Source organism: Ranitomeya imitator, chromosome 6 (genome assembly GCF_032444005.1).
Source record: "Ranitomeya imitator isolate aRanImi1 chromosome 6, aRanImi1.pri, whole genome shotgun sequence".
In the NCBI taxonomy this organism is placed as follows: domain Eukaryota; kingdom Metazoa; phylum Chordata; class Amphibia; order Anura; family Dendrobatidae; genus Ranitomeya; species Ranitomeya imitator.
Genome location: NC_091287.1, coordinates 194,556,107 through 194,583,550, shown reverse-complemented (window position 1 = coordinate 194,583,550; position 27,444 = coordinate 194,556,107). Strand labels below are relative to the sequence as shown.

Sequence of the window (27,444 nt, the reverse complement as noted above, 5' to 3'; positions counted from 1 at the left end):
GCACCTCATTACTAACAAGAATCCCACAATGTCTGTCTGTTATTTCATCCTTTTTCTCTGCCAGATTTCTCTGCCAGATAAAACTTAATATGGACAAAACAGAATTCATCATCTTTCCCCCTTCTCACTGGCCCCCCAACAGAACTATCTTTTAAAGTAAATAGTAGCTCATTGTCCCCAGTCCCACAGGCTCGCTGCTTTGGGGTAATCCTGAACTTTTGATCTCTTTTTCAAACCACATAACCAAGCCCTTTCCACCTCCTGAGGATTTCAACTAAAAAATATTTTTTAGATCTGTACATTCCTCAGTCAAAAATCTGCAAAAACACTAGTCCATGTACTCATCATCTCCTACCTTGACTACTGAAACCTCCTGTTTTGTGGCCTCCCTTCTAACACTCTTGCACCCCTCCAGTCCATTCCAAACTGCTGCTCGATTAATCTACTTATCCCCCTGCTATTCCCTGGCCTCTCCTCTCTGTCAATCCCTACACTTTCTCCCCATTAGCCAGAAACTCCAGTTCAAAACTCTAACCATGGAATACAAAGCCATCTACAACCTGTCTCCTCCATACATCTGTGACCTAGTCTTCTGGTACTTACTTGAACGCAAACTTCTATCCTAACCAGAGCTCCTGCTCTACTCATGCTTATCTCCTCTTCACTCAATTGCATAGAAGATTTCACTCGTGCATCCCCCCTACTCTGGAACTCACTACGCCAACATATCACTCTCGCCTATCATGGAAACGTTCAAAAAGAGCCTGAAGACCTACCTCTTCCGACAAGCCTACAACCTGCAGTAACCCCGAACCACCACACCACTGCACAACCAGCTCTACCCTAACCTATTGTATCCTCACCCATCTCTTCTTGATTGTGAGCCTTTGTGGCCAGGGTCCTCTCTCCCCCTGTACCAGTCATAACTTCTATTGTTTAAGATTATTGTACTTGTTTTTATTATGTATACCCCTTACGACATGTAATCCGCCATGGAATAAATGTTGCTATAATAATAACTGTATGGAAAAGGATCTTGCTGGTATGAATTCTTACCAATTACCTGACTGTCAAGGTGACATGGCATACGCAATCTATTGTAGCACAAATTGTGTTCCAAAAGTCAAATGGTCCTCATTCCCTGTCGAGTCCTGCTGTGTTCCCAATCAAGAGTTCTTAACCACATATGGGGTATCGATGTCCTCAAGAAGAAATTGCACAACAAATTATATGGTCCCAGAGTAAAAAATAAAAATCACCGCGCTGCAATGCCGATATCTGAGGCTGTGGAAGTACTGGGTTACATATACGGAATAAAAGGACTTACTTGGCTGGGCTCCAAAGACCGCTGCAATGCTACGCCGATGGCTGGATGATGGGTGCATGGAGAGGCCAAGGTGTAGAGAGCGTCCTCCCGTGGTGGCAATCCTCACAAGCCCCGGATCCAGAAAATACAGGTGTGTGTGTGTGTCAAGACAGCGAATTAGCGGCGGGCTCCGGCCGGAAGTGCCGCCGCAGTGAGACAAACTAGCAGGTTGCCAAAAGAACGTGACATCACGTAGGCAAGGACGGGTGCGTGGAGGGACCAGCAATCAACCCAGGTTTTGCCCAGAACCTGTTCTTTTCACCTGCAGCCGCAAAGCCCAAACCCTGACAGTACACCAGTGCACCACTACTCCCCAGCCACTCTCCAGGTGCGCATAACTGGTGGTTAGGAAGTTAGAAGGGTTATTAAAGTTTATTAGCATTTGTTTATTTTTTCAACCAGATTTACATACCTTTTTTTTGCAACCCTCAAAGTGCTCAAAACCACATTCACCAACTTTATTAACCCTTTTTTATTATTTTTAACATTATATCTTTTTACTATTGATGTTGCATAGACAATCAGTTTTCCAAGTGATGCTACAGATCGCTTGAATAACGATAGCATTCTGCAAGCTAATTACGCTTGCAAAACGCTAGTGTTTAGCGGGAAAACGCTGTTAAGGACTGGCGGAACGCACCAAGTAAAGATGATATGAAACTAGGTGCGTTCGCAGTCCGAGGTCCACCGTGCAGGTATAAACCCTGCTGCTAGTAAGACGGACTATATGGCGGTACTATAAGTATACACGCATGGGTTAACTTCACCCTGCGTGAAGGAATCGATCCTGTTGCGTCACAGGACCGCGGTACCGCACATAGAGCGCGAGCAAGAAGTCAGCGAACACAACCCCAACTCAGGATTGAAGTCCGATTAGACCACTTGCTGGCACAACACCACAACTGGGTGTGTAAGGAAACTATTAAATAGTGTATAGAGGCACGAGAGTGCATGCGGTGCCGCACTGACGGACGCCACTAACCACCCAGGCTTGGGTAAGGAAAGCGCAGAGGAAGCGCACGGCGACGTACTGGCAGACACAGCAACTGGACGCTGTGATGTGTGTTACGTGCAGATGGCTAGTCGGGCGCTAGATAGCTACCATCATCCGCGAGCAGTCAACAACACTAGGGAGGGATACTTAGGAGCTTTCATCCATCGACATACATCCATCTACACACACACATTATATCAAGACAATACTAGCGCATGGCCGTGCGGTCATGCGCAGTTTATATAGTTGCAGCACAGGAAGCAGCTACAGAAGTTTTGCCCTTTCAGGACCTGTCAAGAGGACCAATGGGATGTGCTGCAGTGCCTGACCATGTGACCCTCGATCTCCAACGGGAGATCTTGCCCTGGGCATGCTCAGTGTGTGCAAATAAGGACTTAGTCCCAGAGAAGCCCGCTCGCCGCAGATCAGTGCAGGGTACAACAGGAGAGCCAGAAAAGGCAGCAGTAACCCCCTGCACAGAATCAGTCCCAGCAAGATGCTGGGAGCGACGCCTCCGCTGAGCAGAGCCCACTGCGGCCGAAGCAGAATGGGAGACCGCAGCAGACAAGGATCGAGATTCCCCCTGTGCAGCAGAGGAAACTCGACTCCTAACATTACCCCCCCTCCTAGGGCCCCCCCCCCTCCTTGAGCCTCACTACGCTCAAAAGCTGCAATAAGCAGCGGAGCCCAAATGTGCTCCACAGGCTCCCAGGTTCTATCCTCTGGGCCGTGACCCTTCCAGTCCACCAGATAAAATTTCTTGCCTCGTACCACCTTGCACCCCACAATAGCATTCACCTCAAACTCATCCGTGGATGAACCCGATGTCCCAGTTGATGACTCAGAAAACCGGGACAAATGAACAGGCTTTAAGAGGGAAACGTGAAAAGTATCGGTGATACCAAGGCATAAAGGAATAGCCAAACGGTAGACCACAGGGTTGACCTGTTCCAGAACCTTAAACGGGCCAATGTAGCAAGGAGCAAACTTAGTGGACTCAACTCGCAGCCTGATGTTATGGGTGGAGAGGCACACTAAGTCGCCAGGAGCAAGGAGCGGGGCACCGGTGTGTATCAGCCGAAACCCTCATTCTCTCCTTGGAGGCCCGGATGGCATCCTGTGTGCGGTCCCAGATGTCACGTGCCTCCACCGCCCAGTCTGCCACCCTAGAATCGGTGGATGACACGGGCATGGGCACAGGAACACGCGGATGCTGGCCGTAATTAAGGAGAAAAGGAGTCTGACCAGTGGCATCGGCTACGGCGTTGTTCAAGGCAAATTCCGCCCAAGGTAGCAAAGATGCCCAGTCATCCTGCCTAGCAGAGACGAAATGTCGCAAATATGTCACCAGAGTCTGGTTGGTTCTCTCCACCAACCCATTCGTCTCGGGATGGTATGCAGAGGAGAGGTTTAACTCTATGCTGAGTAAACGGCAGAGCTCTCTCCAAAACCGAGACGCGAACTGGGGACCCCGATCGCTGACAATCTTATCAGGCATACCATGCAATCGGAAAACGTGCTTAATGAACAACACCACCAAGGCCCATGCTGAGGGTAACCGAGGAAGCGGCACCAAATGCACCATCTTAGAGAAATGGTCGGTGACTACCCAAATAATGGAGCAGCCACGCGACTTGGGTAAGCCCACCACAAAGTCCATCCCGACCATCTCCCAGGGCCTATCTGCCACCGGTAGAGGGTAAAGCAACCCAGTAGGCCGTTGCCGAGGAGACCGATTCTGGGCGCAAGAAACGCACGCCTGAATATAGTCCCTGACATCTCGGGCCATATGCGGCCACGAGTATGTTCTCGCCAAAAGCTCAGATGTCCTCTTGGTCCCAAAATGCCCACCCACTCTGGAGGAGTGAGCCCAAGAGAGAACCTCCGGTCGCAAGTTAGCTGGTACGAAAGTCTTGCCCGGGGGCACAGACTCTAGCGAAACCGGAGCTACAGTTCTCAGGCTCTCAGAAGGGACAATAAGCCGAGGCTCCTCTTCCTCCTCCTCCGATGACACTACGGAGCGGGAGAGAGCGTCAGCACGAACGTTCTTCTCCCCGGAGAGGAAATGGAGAGTAAAATGGAACCGGGAGATGAACAGGGACCATCTAGCCTGGCGAGAATTCAGCCGCTGGGCCGTTTGTAGATATACCAAGTTCTTGTGGTCAGTGAAGACTTGGAAGGGAAAGCGAGCTCCCTCCAAGAGATGTCTCCACTCTGAAAAAGCCAACTTCATGGCTAGCAACTCCCTGTCCCCGATGGAATAATTCCTCTCCGCTGGTGTGAAGGTCTTGGAGAAGAAGAAGCAAGGATGCTTCCGACCTTGAGCATCCTTTTGGAAAAGGACTGCTCCAGCACCAACGGATGAGGCATCCACCTCCAAGATAAATGGTTTATAAACATCAGGGCAATGTAGGATGGGAGCGCTAGCGAAGTGTGACTTGATCGAGAGAAAGGCTTTGGAGACCTCCTCTGACCACAACTTGGGATTTGCTCCCTTCTTGGTGAGGGCAACCAAGGGAGCTACCAAAGTTGAGAAGTGTGGAATGAACTGGCGATAGTAATTAATGAACCCCATAAAGCGCTGCACCGCTTTAAGAGAATGGGGTTCCTGCCAGTCCATTACAGCCTGTAGCTTGGCAGGATCCATAGCCAAACCCTGGGCAGAGATGATATAACCAAGGAAAGGCAAGGACTCCTGCTCAAACACACACTTCTCCAACTTGGCGTAGAGGGAGTTTGCCCGTAAGAGGTTGAAGACTTTGCGAACATCTCTCCGATGGGAGTCAATATCTGGAGAGAAGATGAGAATATCATCCAGATAGACTACGACCGAGGTGGTGAGCATATCCCGGAAGATGTCGTTCACAAAGTCTTGGAAAACGGCTGGGGCATTACAGAGCCCGAAGGGCATCACCAGATATTCATAGTGCCCTTCCCTGGTGTTAAAAGCCGTCTTCCATTCATCCCCCTCACGGATGCGAATCAGGTTGTAAGCAACCCGCAGATCTAACTTAGTAAATATCCTCGCTCCCCGTAGCCTATCAAGCAGCTCAGATATCAGGGGTAATGGGTACTTGTTCTTAACGGTGATGGCGTTAAAGGGACTCTGTCACCTGAATTTGGCGGGACTGGTTTTTGGTCATATGGGCGTAGTTTTCGGGTGTTTGATTCACCCTTTCCTTACCCGCTGGCTGCATGCTGGCTGCAATATTGGATTGAAGTTCATTCTCTGTCCTCCGTAGTACATGCCTGCGCAAAGCAATCTTGCCTTGTGCAGGTGTGTACTATGGAGGACAGAGAATGAACTTCAATCCAATATTGCAGCCAGCATGCAGCCAGCGGGTAAGGAAAGGGTGAATCAAACACCCGAAAACTCCGCCCATATGACCCAAAACCAGTCCCGCCAAATTCAGATGACAGGTTCCCTTTAAGACCCCTGTAGTCTATGCATGGACATAAGTCTCCAGTCTTCTTCTGTATGAAGAAGAACCCAGCCCCTGCCGGTGACACTGACTTCCTAATGAATCCTCTTGCCAGATTCTCTTGGATGTACTGAGACATTGCCTCCGTCTCCGGGAGAGATAACGGATAGACTCGACCCCGGGGAGGCTCAGCACCAGGCAAGAGGTCAATAGGACAGTCATAGGGGCGGTGAGGCGGAAGGGTCTCCGCAGCTCTTTTGAAGAACACGTCTGCATAGGGCCAATAGTGCTTGGGGAGAGAGGAAAGATCTGCGGGTACCTGTGTAGTAGCAACCTGAATGCACTCCCTCTGACATCTACCCTCGCAGGATTTACTCCATCCCAAAATTCTCCCAGAGGACCACTCAATATGAGGAGAATGGTAGCGAAGCCATGGTATCCCCAACAGGACCTCGTCAATTCCCTCAGGAATGACTAATAGGGAGGTTATCTCCTGATGTGATGGAGACACAGAAAGCGTGAAAGGAATGGTTTGGTGGGTAATCTGTGAGGGCAGTGTTGACCCATTTACCACTCGAACGGTTACAGGCTTGGCGAGCATCACCAAGGGTATTGCGTGACGCTGGGCAAAAGAGGAAGACATAAAATTACCCTCTGCCCCAGAATCCACGCACAGCTCGACCATAAGAGTGGATGGGCCTATGGTAATTGTCCCCTTGAAGGACAACTTTGAGGCAAACATGGCCGTGTCTAGTGTACCTCCTCCAACTGCCACTAGATGCTGACGTTTCCCCGACCGCTGAGGACCCTTGGAGGGAAGATGTCCTGACTGCTGGCAAACATGACGGACCCTATGTGCACGGGCGGACTGAGATTTGGATCCCGCTCGTGTCACCTCTAAGGCCTCATGTGACTCAGATGCCTGGATTGGAGATTCCAAAGGTTTGGCGAAGGTGGGAGCCAGCCGAAACCTCTGCCTACACTGGGCTCGCTCTAACCTCCGCTCGTTAAAACGGAGGTCAATACGAGTAGAGACAGTTATTAACTCCTCCAGTGTGGCAGGAATCTCCCTAGTGGCCAGAGAGTCCTTAACGTGATCAGCCAGGCCCCTCCAAAATATGGGGATAAGGGCTTTATCCGACCACTCCAGCTCAGAAGCTAAAGTACGGAAGCGGACGGAAAAATGGCTGACCAAGGACTCACCCTGAGTTAATGCCAGTAGTTGGAGCGCTGTGTCATGGGTGACTTGAGGTCCTAAAAAGACCTTTTTCAGAGTGCTCAGAAACAACGGAGCACTCTGCACCACATGATCACCACGCTCCCACAGCGGCGTAGCCCACTCCAACGCCCTGTCCGACAAGAGAGAGACAATAAATCCCACCTTAGCCCGTTCTGTAGGAAAATGTGCAGCCAGGAGCTCAAGGTGGATAGAGCACTGACTCACGAATCCCCTACAAGTTTTGCAATCTCCAGAAAATTTTTCTGGCAACGGGAGGCGAGATAATGTCGGAACAGGGGTGGCAGTGGACAAGGTTGCTGCAGCCACGCTAGCAGCCTGTACAGCAACTGCGGTAACATCCACAGCTGAGGATGAGCTCTCGCGAGCCGTCAACCTACCCTCCAGCTGCTGGATATACCGCAAAGATTGCTGAATGTCCGCCATTTACTAGCCAGACCTTGGCGCTAGTATTATGTTAAGGACTGGCGGAACGCACCAAGTAAAGATGATATGAAACTAGGTGCGTTCGCAGTCCGAGGTCCACCGTGCAGGTATAAACCTTGCTGCTAGTAAGATGGACTATATGGCGGTACTATAAGTATACACGCACGGGTTAACTTCACCCTGCGTGAAGGAAGCGATCCTGTTGCGTCACAGGACCGTGGTACCGCACATAGAGCGCGAGCAAGAAGTCAGCGAACACAACCCCAACTCAGGATTGAAGTCCGATTAGACCACTTGCTGGCACAACACCGCAACTGGGTGTGTAAGGAAACTATTAAATAGTGTATAGAGGCACGAGAGTGCATGCGGTGCCGCACTGACGGACGCCACTAACCACCCAGGCTTGGGTAAGGAAAGCGCAGAGGAAGCGCACGGCGCCGTACTGGCAGACACAGCAACTGGACGCTGTGATGTGTGTTACGTGCAGATGGCTAGTCGGGCGCTAGATAGCTATCATCATCCGCGAGCAGTCAACAACACTAGGGAGGGATACTTAGGAGCTTTCATCCATCGACATCCATCCATCTACACAAACATTATATCAAGACAATACTAGCGCATGGCCGTGCGGTCATGCGCAGTTTATATAGTTGCAGCACAGGAAGCAGCTACAGAAGTTTTGCCCTTTCAGGACCTGCCAAGAGGACCAATGGGATGTGCTGCAGTGCCTGACCATGTGACCCTCGATCTCCAACGGGAGATCTTGCCCTGGGCATGCTCAGTGTGTGCAAATAAGGACTTAGTTCCAGAGAAGCCCGCTCGCCGCAGATCAGTGCAGGGTACAACAGGAGAGCCAGAAAAGGCAGCAGTAACCCCCTGCACAGAATCAGTCCCAGCAAGACGCTGGGAGCGACGCCTCCGCTGAGCAGAGCCCACTGCAGCCGAAGCAGAATGGGAGACCGCAGCAGACAAGGATCGAGATTCCCCCTGTGCAGCAGAGGAAACTTGACTCCTAACAAACGCATGCAAATTTTGCATGCGTTTTATCCACGGCAGGGAGTTACAGAATCGTCGCAGAAATTTCCACGGCAATTCCAGACATGTGCACATAGCCTAAATGGTACAAAACTACCGCTTGGGTGCACAGCAGGGCTTGGAAAGGAAGGAGCACCATTTGACTTTTGTAGTGCAAAATTGGCTGGAATAGATACCGGACCCCTTGTGGAGTTTCCAGAGACCCTGATGTACCTAAACACTGGAAACCCTCCAAAAGTGACCCAATTTTGGAAACTGCACCCCTAACAGAATTTATCTAGGAGTATAGTGGACATCTTGAACCCATTGGTGCTTCACATAATTTTATAATATTGGGCCATGAAAATTAAATATTACATTTTTTCAACGAAAATGTAGCTGATGTCCCAAATTGTTAATTTCACAAAGGTATCAGGGCAAAATGGACCATATAATTTTACTAGAGGGAACACACTGGCGCACCTGGAGAGTGGCTGGGTAGTAGTGGTGCACTGGTGTACTGTCGGGGTTTGGGCTTTGCGGCTGCAGGTGAAAACAACAGGTTCTGGGCAAAACCTGGGTTGATTGCTGGTCCCTCCACGCACCCGTCCTTGCCTACGTGATGTCACGTTCTTTTGGCAACCTGCTAGTTTGTCTCACTGCGGCGGCACTTCCGGCCGGAGCCCGCCACTAATTCGCTGTCTTGACACACGCACACCTGTATTTTCTGGATCCGGGGCTTGTGAGGATTGCCACCACGGGAGGACGCTCTCTACACCTTGGCCTCTCCATGCACCCATCATCCAGCCATCAGCGCAGCATTGCAGCGGTCTTTGGAGCCCAGCCAAGTAAGTCCTTTTATTCCGTATATGTAACCCAGTACTTCCACAGCCTCAGATATCGGCATTGCAGCGCAGTGATTTTTATTTTTTACTCTGGGACCATATAATTTGTTGTGCAATTTCTTCTTGAGGACATCGATACCCCATATGTGGTTAAGAACTCTTGATTGGGAACACAGCAGGACTCGACAGGGAATGAGGACCATTTGACTTTTGGAACACAATTTGTGCTACAATAGATTGCGTATGCCATGTCACATTGACAGTCCGGTTAATTGGTAAGAATTCATACCAGCAAGATCCTTTTCCATACAGTTATTATTATTATAGCAACATTTATTCCATGGTGGATTACATGTCGTAAGGGGTATACATAATAAAAACAAGTACAATAATCTTAAACAATAGAAGTTATGACTGGTACAGGGGGAGAGAGGACCCTTGCCACAAAGGCTCACAATCAAGAAGAGATGGGTGAGGATACAATAGGTTAGGGTAGAGCTGGTTGTGCAGTGGTGTGGTGGTTCGGGGTTACTGCAGGTTGTAGGCTTGTCGGAAGAGGTAGGTCTTCAGGCTCTTTTTGAACGTTTCCATGATAGGCGAGAGTGATATGTTGGCGTAGTGAGTTCCAGAGTAGGGGGGATGCACGAGTGAAATCCTCTATGCAATTGTGTGAAGAGGAGATAAGCATGAGTAGAGCAGGATTTCTGGTTAGGATAGAAGTTTGCGTGCAAGTAAGTACCAGAAGACTAGGTCACAGATGTATGGGGGAGACAGGTTGTAGATGGCTTTGTATTCCATGGATAGAGTTTTGAACTGGAGTCTCTGGCTAATGGGGAGAAAGTGTAGGGATTGACAGAGAGGAGAGGCCAGGGAATAGCAGGGGGATAAGTAGATTAATCGAGCAGCAGTTTGGAATGGACTGGAGGGGTGCGAGAGTGTTAGAAGGGAGGCCACAAAACAGGAGGTTTCAGTAGTCAAGGTGGGAGATGATGAGTACATGGACTAGTGTTTTTGCAGATTCTTGCTTGAGGAATGTACAGATCTAGAAAATATTTTTTAGTTGAAATCCTCAGGAGGTGGAAAGGGCTTGGTTATGTGGTTTGAAAAAGAGATCAAAAGTTCAGGATTACCCCAAAGCAGCGAGCCTGTGGGACTGGGGACAATGAGCTACTATTTACTTTAAAAGATAGGTCTGTTGGGGGGCCAGTGAGAAGGGGGAAAGATGATGAATTCTGTTTTGTCCATATTAAGTTTTATCTGGCAGAGAAATCTGGCAGAGAAAAAGGATGAAATAACAGACAGACATTGTGGGATTCTTGTTAGTAATGAGGTGCTATCAGGTCCAGAAAGGTAGATCTGTGTGTCATCAGCATAGAGATGATACTGAAAGCTGAGAGATTCTATGAGCTTTCCCAGGCCAAAGGTGTAAATGAAGAAGAGCATGGGCCTTGGGACTGAACCTTGTGGGACACCGACAGATAGGGGCGAGGTGAAGAGGTGGTGTGTGAGTGGGAGATGCTGAATGTCCAGTATGTTAGGTATGAGGAGATCCAAGATAGGGCCAAGTCTGTGATGCCAAGAGAAGAGAGGGTCTGTTGTAAAAGGGAATGGGTCCACTGTATCAAAAGAAGAGGACAAATCCAGGAGGAGGAGGACAGAGTAGTGTAACTTGGTTTAGGCGATATTATGGTCATTGGTGACTTTAGTCAGGGGAGTTCAGTGGAGTGATGAGGTCGATAGCCAGATTGCAAGCAGTCAAAGAAGGAACAGGAGAAAAGGTGGGGGGATAGTTCAAAATGGACGTGTTGTTCCAGTAGTTTTTAGGCATAGGGGAGAAGTGATATGGGGCAATAGCTAGGTACAGAGGATGTGTTAAGAGAGGGCTTTTTGAGGATAGGTGTGATTGAGGCATGTTTGAAGAATGAGGGGAAAACATCATTTGTTAGTGATATGTTAAAGCCATGGGTTGGGGTATGTTTATGTTTGAAGCACATATCATACTTCAAACATAAAGATACCAAATGTAAATTTTTGGTGAAGAATCAACAACAAGTGGAACACAATTGTGAAGCTGAACGAAAAGTCGGGAGTGCACATAATCCGCTTACTTCCTGCATGGTGGGCATAGCCACATGCGGAACGTAAGCGGATCAATGCATTCCTATGTGTGCAGAATTGCCGCGATTCCGCACAAAGAATGAACATAATGCGTTTTTTTCCGGAATGCTGCGGAAAAAAACGCAGCATGTGCACAAGAAATGCAGAAATGCGGAATGCATTAAAAATGATGGGATGCTTATGTAAGAGTTTTTTTTAGCATTTTTTCGGCAGAAAATGGATGAAAAAATGCTAAAAATCATGAACGTCTGAAACTGTGGGAAGAGTTTGAATGTGTTTATTTCTCTGTCAGTTGGAAAAGAGTCTTGTGATTGACAACTCAGGGGGTATGGGTGGTGAAGAAGGGAGCTGGATTGTAATCAGTTAAAGTTAAAGTGATGTTGTAATGGCTGTTGGGAAAGGGGGAGGAAGGGCAAGCGGCATATTATAAGTGTATGCAGGTTTCTTGCGTGTGTAGATAATTCTATGTTTAAAACATTGAGACATGCTGTTTTTCAAAAAGTATGGAATCCTGGTATGTACAGTGGTGGGAGGAGGGTTGGGAAGGTAATGCCAAACGGAGTGTTCGCTATGGGCGATGATGCCCCACTCTTGAAAAGAGGTGGAATGGATAGTTGTGAGGGGGGAAGGGTGGGAGGGGGAGTTGGGAGAGGGGGGGGTGAGGGAAGTTAGACAGCTCGTGCTCAAGAATGATGATACTCTTAGTGAAGATGAGTCAACTGATGGGGACCCGTTTTAAGATTTTGTGCTGGAATGTGAGAGGCCTAGGGAAAAAATCCAGACGAGCCGCGAGTTTGCAATATGCAAGAGACCAACGGGCCTCAATGATATGCTTGCTGGAGACGCATTTGGTAAGGGAAAAGGTGGATGTCTTAAATAGACGTTGGATTCAGAAGGGATATCACTCTACCTTCTCCACGTATGCAAGAGGAGTCTCAATTTTGGTTCCAGCGTGAGTGAGGAGGTGAAGGTATGTGTGGATGCGGATGGGCAGTACGTACTAATACAGTGTATATTGTATGGAGTGATGATGTGTGTGGCTGCGGTGTATATTCCGCCTCCCTACTCTAGCAGAAAGATTAGAGAAGTAATGGAGCGAGTGGAAAGATGGGGGCCAACACCGTTGATGATTATCGGGGACCTAAACAACATCTGTGATGACTATTGGGACAAAAATAAAAACACTCAGAACAGGTCGGAGGGGCACATCACAACATTTGGCACCTATATACAGGAGATAGGTTTGATTGATCTTTGGAGGGTCAGACATATTGGGGAGAGAGGGTACTCATGTTATTCACCAGCGCATGCCACGCTCTCTAGAATTGATATGGCTCTGGGTAACAGGATCTTAGACACACTGGTTGGGGAGGTGAGATATCTGCCAAGGGCCTTATCGGACCACAGTCCAATTGAGGTGGAGGTTAGATTGGAGGGGGCACGCTCGCTAAGTGGGAGAGAATGGAAGATTCATCCTAATTGGTTACAGAGTATTGAGTTGGAAAGTATAGGAGGGGAGGTGGCGGAGTTCTTTGTCTTGAATGATGGAAGCACAAACGCTCTTACGATTTGGGATGCAATGAAAGCGTATCTGAGAGGACTACTGTTTAGGGACATTAGTAGGTGTAAGCGGAGGACGAGGGAGGCAGAAAAGGCGGCAGTTGTGGAGTTGAAGGAGGCAGAGGATGGAATGCCTACACTGGGTACTCCTGAAGCAAGGAAAAGGATGAAAAATGCACAAAATCATTTGGAAAAAATTCTGTTGGACAAAGCTGAGAGGAAGTGGGAGTTTCAAAGAGTGCTGTTTTATCAGGAGGGGGAAACGGTGGGGCATATGCTGTCGTTGGTGGCTGCTGCTCAGAGAGGTTCTTCATATATACATTCATTGGAACCTGTAAGTGGAAGTAGAATAACGGAAACACCTGAGATTTTGAGGGCTTTTGCAGACTTTTATGCAGACTTATATTCCTCCCGGTTTGGTGAATCGGTCGAGGATACATTGACTTTCAGGTGGAGTCTGACAACTGTGGTCAAAGAGTGATTGTGTCGTTAGATGCCCATAAGGCGTTTGACAGTGTTGAGTGGGGATATCTTTGGCAGGTGTTGGAATGTATGGGGTTTGGTCCGCAGTTTGTGGCCTGGATACAGCTGTTGTATTCATTACCGATGGCCAGAATTAGAGTGAACGGGGAACTGTCTCAACCTATAGAGCTGGCTAGAGGCACTAGGCAGGGATGCCCGCTTTCACCTCTCCTGTTTGCTTTGGCTGTAGAACCTCTTGCTGCTAAGATTCGGCAATCTGATAGGGTCCCTGGGTTTAGGTATGGGGAAGTTGAGGAAAAGATAGCGCTATACGCAGATGACGTTTTGCTGTTCCTGGCTGATCCGGACGATTCACTGAGAGGGGCCATTGAAATTGTTGAAAGATTTGGTACCGTATCGGGACTAACAATTAATTGGGGTAAATCGGTTCTCTTTAGAGTGGATGAAGTAGGAGAGAATGTGAGCGAGGCTGTTGGGGATGAGAGGCTTAAGGTGGTATCTCAATTTAAATACCTTGGAATATGGATTTCGGTGCCAATTGTGGAGTTCCTACAGAGGAATTTGACTCCTGTTATGGGAGTACTCAAGGCGAAGGTCGATGCCTGGAATAAGCTACATCTATCGGTGGTCGGTAGGGTTAACCTTATTAAAATGGTCCTGATGCCTAAAATTCTATATGTTCTACATAATGCGCCAATTTGGATCCCTCGGGGGAAGTTCCGGCAGATTAATGCCCTCTTTAGAAGTTTGATATGGGGGAGACACTATCCACGTATTAGCCTGGAGACGCTTCAGCGACCCAAGGAAGATGGTGGTTTGGCTTTGTCCAACCCTGAAATATATTTTCTTGCAGCCCAGAGTCAACATTTGAAGGGCTGGGCGCGAGAGGCGTCATCCAGTGCAATACAACACCTGATGGAAGGGGTGACAGGCCGACGACCGGTGGTTCAATGCTTGGAAGATGGCTCCTTGGGAGCTTTAGGGAAATTATATCCAACCCTGTTCCTGATTCGTAAATTATGGAACAGATTGAGGCAGATTCGGGGGGTTACAGGGCTGACTAAATTTACACCGATATGGTCTAACAATAATTTAAAGGAATTTGAGGCTCTGGGAGGACTGATGGAGTGGCAGACTAAAGGAATTTGCTTTGTACACCAGATAATCCAACAACGAGCATTAAAACCCTTCTCCCAATTGCAGGTAGAGTTTGGTCTGAGATCCACAGGGGAATATCAGTATGCGCAGATGAGACATGCCTTTAGAGCTCAAAATAAGAAAGCTGACATCAGGATTCAAGAGGATATAGTATTGGAGTATGTGTGTGGAGACGGGACTACAAGGGGAGTTATTTCCACCCTATATAAGGACCTTATGCACACGTATCTGCTAGATTTCCCTATAAAGGCAAGAGCTAAATGGGAGAGAGACGTGGGGCCGATAGAGAATGAAACCTGGGAATCGGTGATGGAGTGGGTTCCGCGACTATCTTTGAGTGAACCATACAGGCTCTCGCAGCTATATATTTTGCACAGAGTATATAAATCTCCGGAAAAGCTACACAAAGCGGGGTTACGTGCTAACTCTGAGTGCCCGAGGTGTGCGAGTGAGAATGCAGGAATATATCACATGATGTGGACGTGTCCTTGGCTGGCTGCTTTTTGGGTGGTGGTTTAGAGCCGGGTAGAAGGAGCGTATATGTGCAGAGTTCCCAGAGATCCGATAATATGCTTGTTGGGATATGTGGAAGAAATTGGAGTAGACAACTCCTGGAAGATTGCAATCGCTAGGTTACTATATATGGCTAGGAAAGTGATAGCACGAAATTGGATAAAGGCAGAACCACCTGCGAGGAGGGAATTTCTCCAATATGTACAACATGGTCTAAAATTGGAAAAAGGGGTGTACAAAAAAAGGGGGAAAATAGAAACGTTTAATAAAATGTGGTCTCCATGGCTTGAGATGGATTGAGGAGTAATAAAAGTCGGGAATCTTAAGACTCGGATAAGGGTAAATTACTTGAGGCAGGGATGGTCTCAGGGGAGTATAGATTGGGGATGAGCTGTCTTATGGGGGGGGGGGCTGTTGGGGATATGTTTGGGTTTATTAAAATAAAGAAAATGTGTATGTAACATATTGCAATGTAAATGGTAATATGATGTTCTTCTTTTGTATATTGTTAATAAAAATCTATTTAAATCAAAAAAAAAAAAATCATGAACGTGTGCACATAGCCTAAGGCCAGGTTCACATTGCGTTAACAGCAGTCCGTTCAACACATGCGTTAACAGGCTGATGTTAATGCAAGTGCCGATATGTTGTCTCGCTAGTGCAGATAGAGCTAGCAGATGCTCTATCTGCGCTAGCAGTGACGGACCCGGAAACGCTGCAGCCCGCGTCCCATGGTCCGTCACTCAATGACGGCACATCGCTAGCGCATGCCCACAAAGGGTTAATAAACTTGGTGAATGTGGTTTTGAGCACTTTGAGGGTTGCAAAAAAAAGGTTTGTAAATCAGGTTGAAAAAATAAACAAATGCTAATAAACTTTAATAACCCTTCTAACTTCCTAACCAAAAAAAGTTATGTTTTAAAAGTTATGCTGATTTAAAGTAGACATATGAGAAATTTCTTATTTGTTAACAATTTTGTGTGGTATAACTACCTGATTTAATGGTATAAAAATTCAAAGTTTGAAAATTGAGAATATTTTCAATTTGTTTGTTAAATTTTCGATATTTTCATAAATAGATGCAAGTCATATTGACCAAAATTTGCCACTAACAAGTACAATCTGTCTCAAAAAAATCTCAGAATCACTGGGATCACTGGGATAGGTGGAAGAATTCCAGAGTTATTACCCCAAACAATAGGGATGAGCGAGCACTAAAATGGTCAGATGCTCGTTACTCGAACCAAGCAATTCCTAATGCTCAGATGCTCATTTTGAGTAACGAATATAATTGGAGTCAATGGGAAATCCGAGCATTTTTTCGGCAGACCCTACCTAGGAAGTCTGGTGTGCAGTGAAATGTTGAAATGGATGGAAAATTTACTGAATGGAAAGAGAACACAATGGGCAAAACTCCTGGAAGCATCTCTGATTCCCAGATCGCTGCTGAGCACAATAATGTCACACTTTTATTCCACTTTAAGGACTGACAATAAGACATTAACCCCTTCCTGACCTGTGACGCCATGTAGGCGTCATGAAAGTCGGTGCCAATCCGACCTGTGACACATACAGTGCCTACAAGTAGTATTCAACCCCCTGCAGATTTAGCAGGTTTACACATTTGGAATTAACTTGGCATTGTTACATTTGGACTGTAGATCAGCCTGGAAGTGTGAAATGCACTGCAGCAAAAAAGAATGTTATTTCTTTGTTTATTTATTTTTTTTTAAATTGTGAAAAGTCTTTTCAGAGGGTCATTTATTATTCAACCCCTCAACCCACCAGAATTCTGTTTGGTTCCCCTAAAGTATTAAGAAGTAGTTCAGGCACAAAGAACAATGAACTTCACATGTTTGGATTAATTATCTCTTTTTCCAGCCTTTTCTGACTATTTAAGACCCTCCCCAAACTTGTGAACAGCACTCACACATGGTCAACATGGGAAAGACAAAGGAGCATTCCAAGGCCATCAGAGACAAGATCGTGGAGGGTCACAAGGCTGGCAAGGGGTACAAAACCCTTTCCAAGGAGTTGGGCCTACCTGTCTCCACTGTTGGGAGCATCATCCGGAAGTGGAAGGCTTATGGAACTACTGTTAGCCTTCCACGGCCTGGACAGCCTTTGAAAGTTTCCTTCCGTGCCGAGGCCAGGCTTGTCCGAAGAGTCAAGGCTAACCCAAGGACAACAAGGAAGGAGCTCCGGGAAGATCTCATGGCAGTGGGGACATTGGTTTCAGTCAATACCATAAGTAACGTACTCCACCGCAATGGTCTCCGTTCCAGACGAGCCCGTAAGGTACCTTTACTTTCAAAGCGTCATGTCAAGGCTCGTCTACAGTTTGCTCATGATCACTTGGAGGACTCTGAGACTGACTGGTTCAAGGTTCTCTGGTCTGATGAGACCAAGATCGAGATCTTTGGTGCCAACCACACACGTGACGTTTGGAGACTGGATGGCACTGCATACGACCCCAAGAATACCATCCCTACAGTCAAGCATGGTGGTGGCAGCATCATGCTGTGGGGCTCTTTCTCAGCCAAGGGGCTTGGCCATCTGGTCCGCATCCATGGGAAGATGGATAGCACGACCTACCTGGAGATTTTGGCCAAGAACCTCCGCTCCTCCATCAAGGATCTTAAGATGGGTCGTCATTTCATCTTCCAACAAGGCAACGACCCAAAGCACACAGCCAAGAAAACCAAGGCCTGGTTCAAGAGGCAAAAAATCAAGGTGTTGCAGTGGCCTAGTCAGTCTCCTGACCTTAGCCCAATTGAAAACTTGTGGAAGGAGCTCAAGATTAAAGTCCACATGAGACACCCAAAGAACCTAGATAACTTGGAGAAGATCTGCATGGAGGAGTGGGCCAAGATAACTCCAGAGACCTGTGCCGGCCTGATCAGGTCTTATAAAAGACGATTATTAGCTGTAATTGCAAACAAAGGTTATTCCACAAAATATTAAATCTAGGGGTTGAATAATAATTGACCCACACTTTTATGTTTAAAATTTATAAAAATTTAACTGAGCAACAAAACTTTTTGGTTTGTAAGATTTATGCATCTGTTAATAAATCCTGCTCTTGTTTGAAGTTTGAAGGCTCTAACTTATTTGCATCTTATTAAACCTGCTAAATCTGCAGGGGGTTGAATACTACTTGTAGGCACTGTATGTGGCGTCATGGCAGGATCGAGTTCCTGCAGGTCGGGTGAATGGGTTAACTCAAATGTCACCCGACTTGCAGGTACAGGGGGACTTGTACTTGAGCCCAGGGCTACGATCGCTCTGCTTGGCTGTTGAAAGTGAAACAGCCAATCAGAGCAATTGTAATATTTCACCAATGAAACTTGGTGAAATATTACAATCCAGCCATGGCCGATGATGCAATATCATCGGCCATGGCTGAAGACAGCGATCTGCCACCAACTGACGGTGATCTGCCGCTGCCGTCAGTCTTTCCTCCCATCCTTCCTGTCCTCCACTGTCCTCCTCGCCCCTCCATCCTGTCCTTCGCTCTCCCCGCGGTCCGATCCCACTCCCCTGTACCTCCTGAGTCCCGGTGTCTGTCTGTCTTCTCCCATGGGTGCCGCCATCTTCTAAAATGGCAGGTGCATGCGCAGTGAATCTGCGGGCCGGCAGTTAGATTCATTCATTCATTCCAGGTACATTTTGATCAGAGATAGAACCTATTGCAGTGATCAAAATAAAAAGATAGTAACCCCCCTTATCACCCCCATAGGTAGGGAAAATAATGAAATAAAGAAAATATATTTTTCTTCCAGGGTTAGGGTTATTTTTAGGGTTAGAATTAGGGTTAGGGTTGGAATTAGGGTTATGGTTACAATTGGGGTTGGAATTAGGGTTAGGGTTGGAATTAGGGTTAGGCTTGTGGTTAGGGTTAGGATTGTGATTAGGGTTAGGATTGTGATTAGGGTTAGGGATGTGTTGGGGTTAGGATTGTGATTAGGGTTATGGTTAGGGTTGAGATTAGGGTTAGGAATGTGTTGGGGTTAGTGTTGGAGTTAGAATTGGGGGGTTTGGGGGGTTTCCACTTGATTCCAGCCAATCTTGCGTTCAAAAAGTCAAATGGTGCTCCCTCCCTTCCGAGCCCTGACGTGTGCCCAAACAGTGGTTTACCCCAACATATAGGGCATCAGTGTACTCAGGAAAAATTGCACAACAATTTTGGGGGTCTAATTTCTCCTGTTACCCTTGGGAACATAAAATATTGGGGGCTAAAAAATTATTTTTGTGGAAATTTTTTTTTTTATTTTCACGGCTCTGCGTTATAAAATTCTGTGAAGCACTTGGGAGTTCAAACTGCTCACCATACATCTAAATAAGTTCCTTGGGGTGTCTAGTTTCCAAAATGGGGTCACTTGTGGGGCTTTCTACTGTTTAGGCACATCAGGGGTTCTACAAATGTAACATGACGCCCGCAGACCATTCCATCAAAGTATGCATTTCAAAACGTCACTACTTCCCTTCCGAGTCCCGACGTGTGCCCAAACAGTGGTTTCCCCACACATATGGGGTATAAGCGTACTCATGACAAACTGTACAACACATTTTGGGGTCCAATTTCTCATGTTACCCTTGTGAAAATGAAAAATTGCGGGCAAAAAAAAATCTTTTTTGAGGAAAAAAAATGATTTTTTTTTTATTTTCACGGCTCTGCGTTATAAACTTCTGTGAAGCACTTGGGGGTTCAAAGTACTCACACATCTAGACAAGTGTCTTGGAGGGTCTAGTTTCCAAAATTGGGTCACTTGTGGGGGAGCTCCAATGTTTAGGCACACAGGGGCTCTCCATACGCGACGTGGTGTCCGCTAACGATTGGAGCTAATTTTCCATTCAAAAAGTCAAATCATGCTCTTTCCCTTCCAAGCCCTGCCGTGCACCCAAACAGTGGTTTATGACCACATATGAGGTATCGGTGTACTCAGGAGAAATTGCCCACCAAATTTTAGGATCCATTGTAACCTATTGTCCATGTGAAAATGAAAAAATTAAGGCTAAAATAAATTTTTTGTGAAAAAAAAGTACATTTTTATGGATCAATTTGTGAAGCACTTGGGCGTTTAAAGTGCTCACTATGAATCCAGATAAGTTCCTTGGGGGTCTACTTTCCGAAAAGGGGTCACTTGTGAGGGAGCTCCAAAGTTTAGCTCTCCAAACAAAACATGGTGTCCGCTAACAATTGGAGCTAATTTTCCATTCAAAAAGTCAAATGGCGCTCCTTCCCTTCCGAGCCCTGCCGTGCGCCCAAACAGTGGTTACCCCCAACATATGGGGTTTCAGCATACTCAGGACAAATTGGACAACAACTGTTGGGGTCCAGTTTCTCCTTTTACCCTTGGTAAAATAAAAAAATTGTTGCTAAACGATCATTTTTGTGACTAAAAAGTTAAATGTTAATTTTTTCCTTCCATGTTGCTTCTGCTGCTATGAAACACCTGAAGGGTTAATAAACATATTGAATGTGGTTTTGATAAACTTGAGGGGTGCAGTTTTTAGAATGGTGTCACTTTGGGGTATTTTCAGCCATATAGATCCCTCAAATTGACTTCAAATGTGATGTGGTCCCTAAAAAAAATTGGGCGGGGTTTTTGGGTTTTTGATTCACCCTTTCCTTACCCTCTGGCTGCAATATTGGATTGAAGTTCATTCTATGTCCTCCGTAGTACACGCCTGCGCAATGCAATCTTGCCTTGCACAGGTGTGTACTATGGAGGACAGAGAATTAACTTCAATCCAATATTGCAGCCAGCATGCAGCCAGCGGGTAAGGAAAGGGTGAATCAAAAACCCCAAAACCCCGCCTCCATGGCTGAAGATTGTTCCCTCCAAATCCAGGTGACAGTGTCCCTTTAAGGTCAAAATAGGCTGGGTCATGAAGGGGTTAACAATCGAGAAATTGGAGTTTACAGGAAATAAAAAAAATAAGAAACACGTTTATTTCAGGATAATGACTTGTAGATAAGGCAACATTTAAAAAGAATTAAAAAAATAATTTAAGTAAACCAAAATTGAATTTTTTATAATACAATTTCAGTGTAATTTATGAAGGAAGCAAGAACTGCCAAAAATTTGATGTAAGTGGGTCTCCGAAACACTGTATATTAGACATAAAGGAGGGCCTCATACACATTCTGTTCAAATTGTCATGTAGTGGTACTCCTATACTCATAAAGGCTATGCACTAAGTGCAAAGACTGCCCAAAAATGACAAGCAGGGTCATCCATACACCCTGGAAGTCACCAACTGTAGTTTGAAAATTAAAGTGAGGTTGTGATACTTCTACACTCATAACGACTGCACACAGTGGAAAGACAGAATTAGGAGGGTTATTCATACAACATTGAAGGCAACAACTGGAGGGCCACATTCAAATATTGAAGATTAAAAACACTTTGTATGCTGCTGTCATCTGGTGGTGTGGAAAAGTCTGAACATTTTTATCAGAGTGATGCTGACAGGTGAAAGCGCCTGTCTGTTATGACCACCCCCTGGCAGCAGGAAAAACCCTCTTAGACAAGATGTTAACTACAGGGCAGCACAACACATCCAAGGCATAAATGGACACCTCATACCAGGTGTCCAGCTTAGAGACCCAATGGTTGAAGGTCGCAATGGTTGTCGGCCACTTATTGCTTGACCATCTTTAAAAACTTTAAAAACGTTTTAAAACTTTAAAAACATTTTCCCTCCTTATCAAAAGTACCTGGTCATCAGGTCCTGGAGGCTGGGAGAGTGTCATGAGAGTGGCCCAGTCCCTGTCTCCACCATGATGACGACTCTCCATCTCCTCCTCCAGCTCTCTTCCTCCTCTTCTCTCTCTTCCTCCTCATTCCCCTGCTCAGCCTATCCACATAGGAGAGACAAGATGAAACTTGTGTGGGTACTAGCTTCTGTTGCTCTAGCAACTAGCTAGTATTCTCATCCTCAGCCTCCATCTTCTCATTGTTACCCAGTCAGCGCTGAGCAGATGAGATGAGGCTGGGCTGGGTAGTATCTCCCTATCTCATGTCTTCTTCCATCTCCACCTGGTCCACATGCAGAACTTCATGTAAAATGTACAGCAGCAACTGTTTAAGTGGGAACAGAAGCGGGATCGTTGCGCTAATTATGGTATCGCAGCTTACCATCCTCAAAGTCTTGGAGAACTTCAGTTAAGTGCGGAGGCTGACCAGTATACCGACGGGCGTCTTGGAGCTGGTATTCCACAACTGGTCTATGCTGCTCACAAAGCCTTGCCAGCATGTGGCGTTCCAGGGTGTGGTCGTGTCGCACACCAGTTGGTGAACTGGCATTTGCATGCGACCAGAGCGGCGGCAGCTGTAGCTGACTTGCGGAAATGGGCACTGATGTTGCATATCTTGACCAGAACCTCTGTTAAATCTGGGTATGTTTTCAGAAACCGCTGAAGTACCAAGTTTGGACACTTTAGATCACATTTCTCAAGTTACACACTATAGAAATGATCCCTGAAAGTATAGTCTTTGAGCCACCATGTTGAGCACGTGCGCAAAGCATGGTACGTGTTTGAGCTTGCCAAGTTTCACAGTCACCACCAGGTTACGCCTATTATCACACACTGCCATGCCTGTTTGGAGGTTCAGCAGCAAGAGCCACAGATGTTTGGTCTGCTTTTCCTTTCAATTACTGCTGCGGTGTACGGTTTGTCTCCTAGAAAAATTAACTTCAGAAGAGCATGTTGCTGCTTCGCCGAGGTAGTGCTTCAGAGATTCTGGCTGATGTGGGCTATGTGCTCTGCGATAACACATCAGAAATGGCGGATGAGGAGCAGCAGAAAGGGGTGCAGGAACTGGTGTAGGAGATGGAGGAAACCCTGATCGAAATAGGGCCACCAATCATCTCTCTTGGTAGAACATATGCTGTGTCAGGGTGGGACTCGGCTCCGGCCTTCACAATGTTCACCTAGTGTGCCATCAGGGAGATGTAGTGTCCCTGAACACAAACACTTGTCCATGCGTCGTTAAGTAGAAAATCCCAAGTGGTCAGGGCACCTTTGATGTTCCTGGAATGTCCTGTTATAAGTCAGGGACGCGACAGCGGGATAAACAGTGGCGGCTCGGGATAGAGTACCAAGGGACAGCTGCTGCCGAGAGTCAGAAAAAATCCTCTGTGTCTATGTCTACAAGCCTAAATAGCAACATTTCCACAGCAAGCAGCCTGGAAATGTGCCCGTTTAGCATTTGGGCCTGTGGGTGGGTAGCTGGGAACTTTATTTTTCGCTACAAGGGCTTGAGTAGGGACAACTGAACGCTGTGCTGGGGAAGGTTTTTGGAATTTCCTGATTATGATGATGCATCAGAATGTGCAAAGACAGATGCAGGGCAGGAGACCTCTGCGCTAGTGTCATGGACTCTGGATGAGCAAGCACCTAGCACAGGGGAATATGCAGTGGTGTCACCTGCTGACAACAATTGTGGACCCAGGTCTTGGGCCTACTGAGTCTGGTGCTTAAATTACATGAGTCTGATGGTGCTGGTGGTGGTTAGGATCTTAGTAGTCGATCTTGGCATGGCATAGGTTGCAAATTACCACTTTTTTTTGTCTCAGAGCTCTCTTTAAAAAAGTTTCAGACGGAGGAACACCTAACTTTTTGACGGAGATATCACGAGTGTTGGTGCTTTGCAGAACAGTTGACCGCCTTCTCACTCTGGTCACCCCACTGCCTCTTCCTTCTAGTTTTGTTGCTGCCAATCCCTCCCCCTTGGTGAAATCAGGTGTATGTGTCCAGATCTGGGCTTCTGATAAAGATGGATAGCAGACGATATTCTTCAAAGCTTCGAGATCATGCACGATCACTTTCTTACCTTACCTAAGGTTTTGTCCTCAGGAAAAGGTCCTGCATGACCTCGAAACATGCTGACTATTAACATGTTTTGAAATAAAGCTTTGAAGAATATTGTCTGCCATCCATCTTTATCAGCAGCCCAGATGTGGACACATACTCCCAGTTTCACCATTATTCTAAGTCTTTGAAGCAGCTGATCCATGCTTTTTACATTTTGCTTAGTTGCAACAAAACAAGGTGAGTGTACCTCTCCCCTATGCACCCTATGTTTTTAACCATTTAAGACCCTACTTCAATCCCTGCACTGCACTGCATGCCAGCTTCCCAGGTCTGGTAAGTGATTTTGTCATCCACCACCTCGTCTTCCACCACCGCACCATGGTTGTCCTGACTTGGTGACTTAGCAACAAAATTACTTAACAGCAACTGTGTCTCATCATCATCTACCTCCTTAGATAAAATTTATGGTTCTCCACCATCATCTTCTTGTGACCGTGGCTGCTGAAAGTGTTGTGCATTACTAAACAGCATGTCTTCCTGTCCCTCTTGGAAAATGCAGGGTGACAGGCCACAACAAGAATTGATGATGTAAAGAGCTCCTTGGAGTTTCCTAGTGTGGGATCACTGGTCTCCTGGGACTCGAAGTGGTGAGATGAAGGAGAGTCGGGGTGAGGATTAAATGATCTTGGGTGGTGAGACTGGACGGTGTGGAAGACTGGTTGATGCTGGCAAGCATGTTGAAAGCATGATCTGCTATCCAACCGACCACCTGTTTGCACTGCTGTGACTTCAAAAGTGGTGTTCTGTGCCTCCCAGCAAAGTGAGATAGGAAGTAGTGGATGTGTCGTCACTGTCTGTGTGCACCATCATCAGCACTTTTGGTTTCCTGTCCCTTACTGCACGCCTTATGCATTTTGTAATTGTCAGGTCTCTGTAAACCAAGTTTCCTTAATTAATTGAAACTACATTTTTTAATAAAAAGAAAATTTGGTCAGCTGTAGCAGGCCAAGAGGTTTTTAAAAATGTTAAACCACCATAATTTTAGACAAAGCATGTTAAACTGTATGGATGACAATACAGTCAATTTTCAACCAAAAAACCCCAGACTCCTAAGCCCTGCGTAGAGGTCACTCTCTTTGCTCCAGCAGTTATTAGGATAAATACAGAATATATCGCATAGAAATAGAAAAACAACCAATTTAGCCCTTAGAACAATGTTTAGTACTATGGTTCAGCATTAGTATCACCACTGTGAACACACAGAACTGGACAACTACTCTCTCTCTCCAATCACAATTGTCTCTGAGCTGTGCAATGGCATCAGTGTGCTGAGCGTGGCATCACTAGTCCTTTTATGACCTTTGATGAGGTAATGTGGCCAAGCCAATCACAGTAATACCACTACCAAGATGGCTATGGTATTATGGTGACTGGCAGGCAATCCCCGCATATTTATTGGCTGTGTAACAGGCGTCAAATTTGCGAGCATCACAGAGCACGTTTGCTCATCACTAATCAACACCACTTTCAATCGCTCTGATTTAGGGTTTCTGGACCTAAAATACAGTATATAAACAATTCTTGTGCAAACAAGCTGTCTAATGCAGAAATTTCAGAATGCAACCACACTGTTCTTGGTATTTTAATTAAATTAAAATCAGGACATTTTATTTTGAAAAAGCTCTATTAAATTTGTACATAGTCCTTACTTTTGTACCCCATCAGATTTTCCTTGGGTTACCACCTCAGATCCACTTGTTTAACCCCTTCCCGACCTGTGACACAGCGTATGCGTCATGAAAGTCGGTGCCAATCCGACCTGTGACGCATATGCTGTGTCACAGAAAGATCGCGTCCCTGCAGGCCGGGTGAAAGGGTTAACTCCCATTTCACCCGATCTGCAGGGACAGGGGGAGTGGTAGTTTAGCCCAGGGGGGGTGGCTTCACCCCCTCGTGGCTACGATCGCTCTGATTGGCTGTTGAAAGTGAAACTGCCAATCAGAGCGATTTGTAATATTTCACCTAAAAAAATGGTGAAATATTACAATCCAGCCATGGCCGATGCTGCAATATCATCGGCCATGGCTGGAAATACTAATGTGCCCCCACCCCACCCCACCGATCGCCCCCCCAGCCCCCCGATCTGTGGCCCGCTCCCCTCCGTCCTGTGCTCCGCTCCCCCGTCCTCCTGTCCGCTCCCCCCGTGCTCCAATCACACCCCCCCGTGCTCCAATCAAACCCTCCCGCACTCCGATCCCCCCCCGTGCTCCGAACCACCCCCCCTGCACACCGATCCACCCCCCCGCACAGCGATCCACCCGCCCGCACACCGATCACTCTCCCCCATGCTCCGATCCCTCCCCCCCGTGCTCCGACGCCCCCCCGTGCCCTGATCTCCCCCCCCTGTGCCCTGATCTCCCCCCCTTATACTTACCGATCCTGGCGGGGTCCGTCCGTCTTCTTCCCCGAGCGCCGCCATGTTCCAAAATGGCGGGCGCATGCGCAGTGCGCCCGCCGAATCTGCCGGCCGGCAGATTCGTTCCAATGTGAATTTTGATCACTGTGATATAATCTATCACAGTGGTCAAAATAAAAAAACAGTAAATGACCCCCCCCATTTGTCCCCCATAGATGGGGACAATAATAAAATAAAGAATTTTTTTTTTTTTCACTAAGGTTGGAGTTAGAACTAGGGTTAGGGTTAGGGTTAGGGGTAGGGTTAGGGTTAGGGGTAGGGTTAGGGTTAGGGGTAGGGGTAGGGTTAGGGGTAGGGTTAGGGCTAGGGTTAGGGCTAGGGTTAGGGTTAGGGTTTCGGTATGTGCACACGTATTCTGGTCCTCTGCGGATTTTTCCGCAGCGGATTTGATAAATCCGCAGTGCTAAACCGCTGCGGATTTATGGCAGATTTACCGCGGTTTTTCTGCGCATTTCACTGCGGTTTTACAACTGCGATTTTCTATTGGAGCAGTTGTAAAACCGCTGTGGAATCCGCAGAAAGAAGTGACATGCTGCGGAATGTAAACCGCTGCGTTTCCGTGCAGTTTTTCCGCAGCATGTGTACAGCGATTTTTGTTTCCCATAGGTTTACATTGAAATGTAAACTCATGGGAAACTGCTGCGGATCCGCAGCGTTTTCCGAAGCGTGTGCACATACCTTTAGAATTAGGCTATGTGCACACGGTGCGGATTTGGCTGCAGATCCGCAGCGGATTGGCCGCTGCGGATCCGCAGCAGTGTTCCATCAGGTTTACAGTACCATGTAAACCTATGGAAAACCAAATCCGCTGTGCCCATGGTGCGGAAAATACCGCACGGAAACGCTGCGTTGTATTTTCCGCAGCATGTCAATTCTTTGTGCGGATTCCGCAGCGTTTTACACCTATTCCTCAATAGGAATCCGCAGGTGAAATCCGCAGTAAATCCGCAGGTAAAACGCAGTGCCTTTTACCCGCGGATTTTTCAAAAATGGTGCGGAAAAATCTCA

The 27,444-nt window shown here is 46.9% G+C and overlaps 1 protein-coding gene and 1 pseudogene across 4 annotated transcripts in view; one reads left to right on the top strand and one right to left on the bottom strand.

Annotated features, from left to right (window-relative positions):
• The window catches only part of MTRR (5-methyltetrahydrofolate-homocysteine methyltransferase reductase), an 831,186-nt gene that overhangs the window by 548,951 nt on the left and 254,791 nt on the right, over window positions 1-27,444 (top strand). The gene's annotated exons all lie outside the window — the stretch shown is intronic.
• Window positions 22,550-22,639, bottom strand: LOC138643758 (small nucleolar RNA U3; annotated as a pseudogene).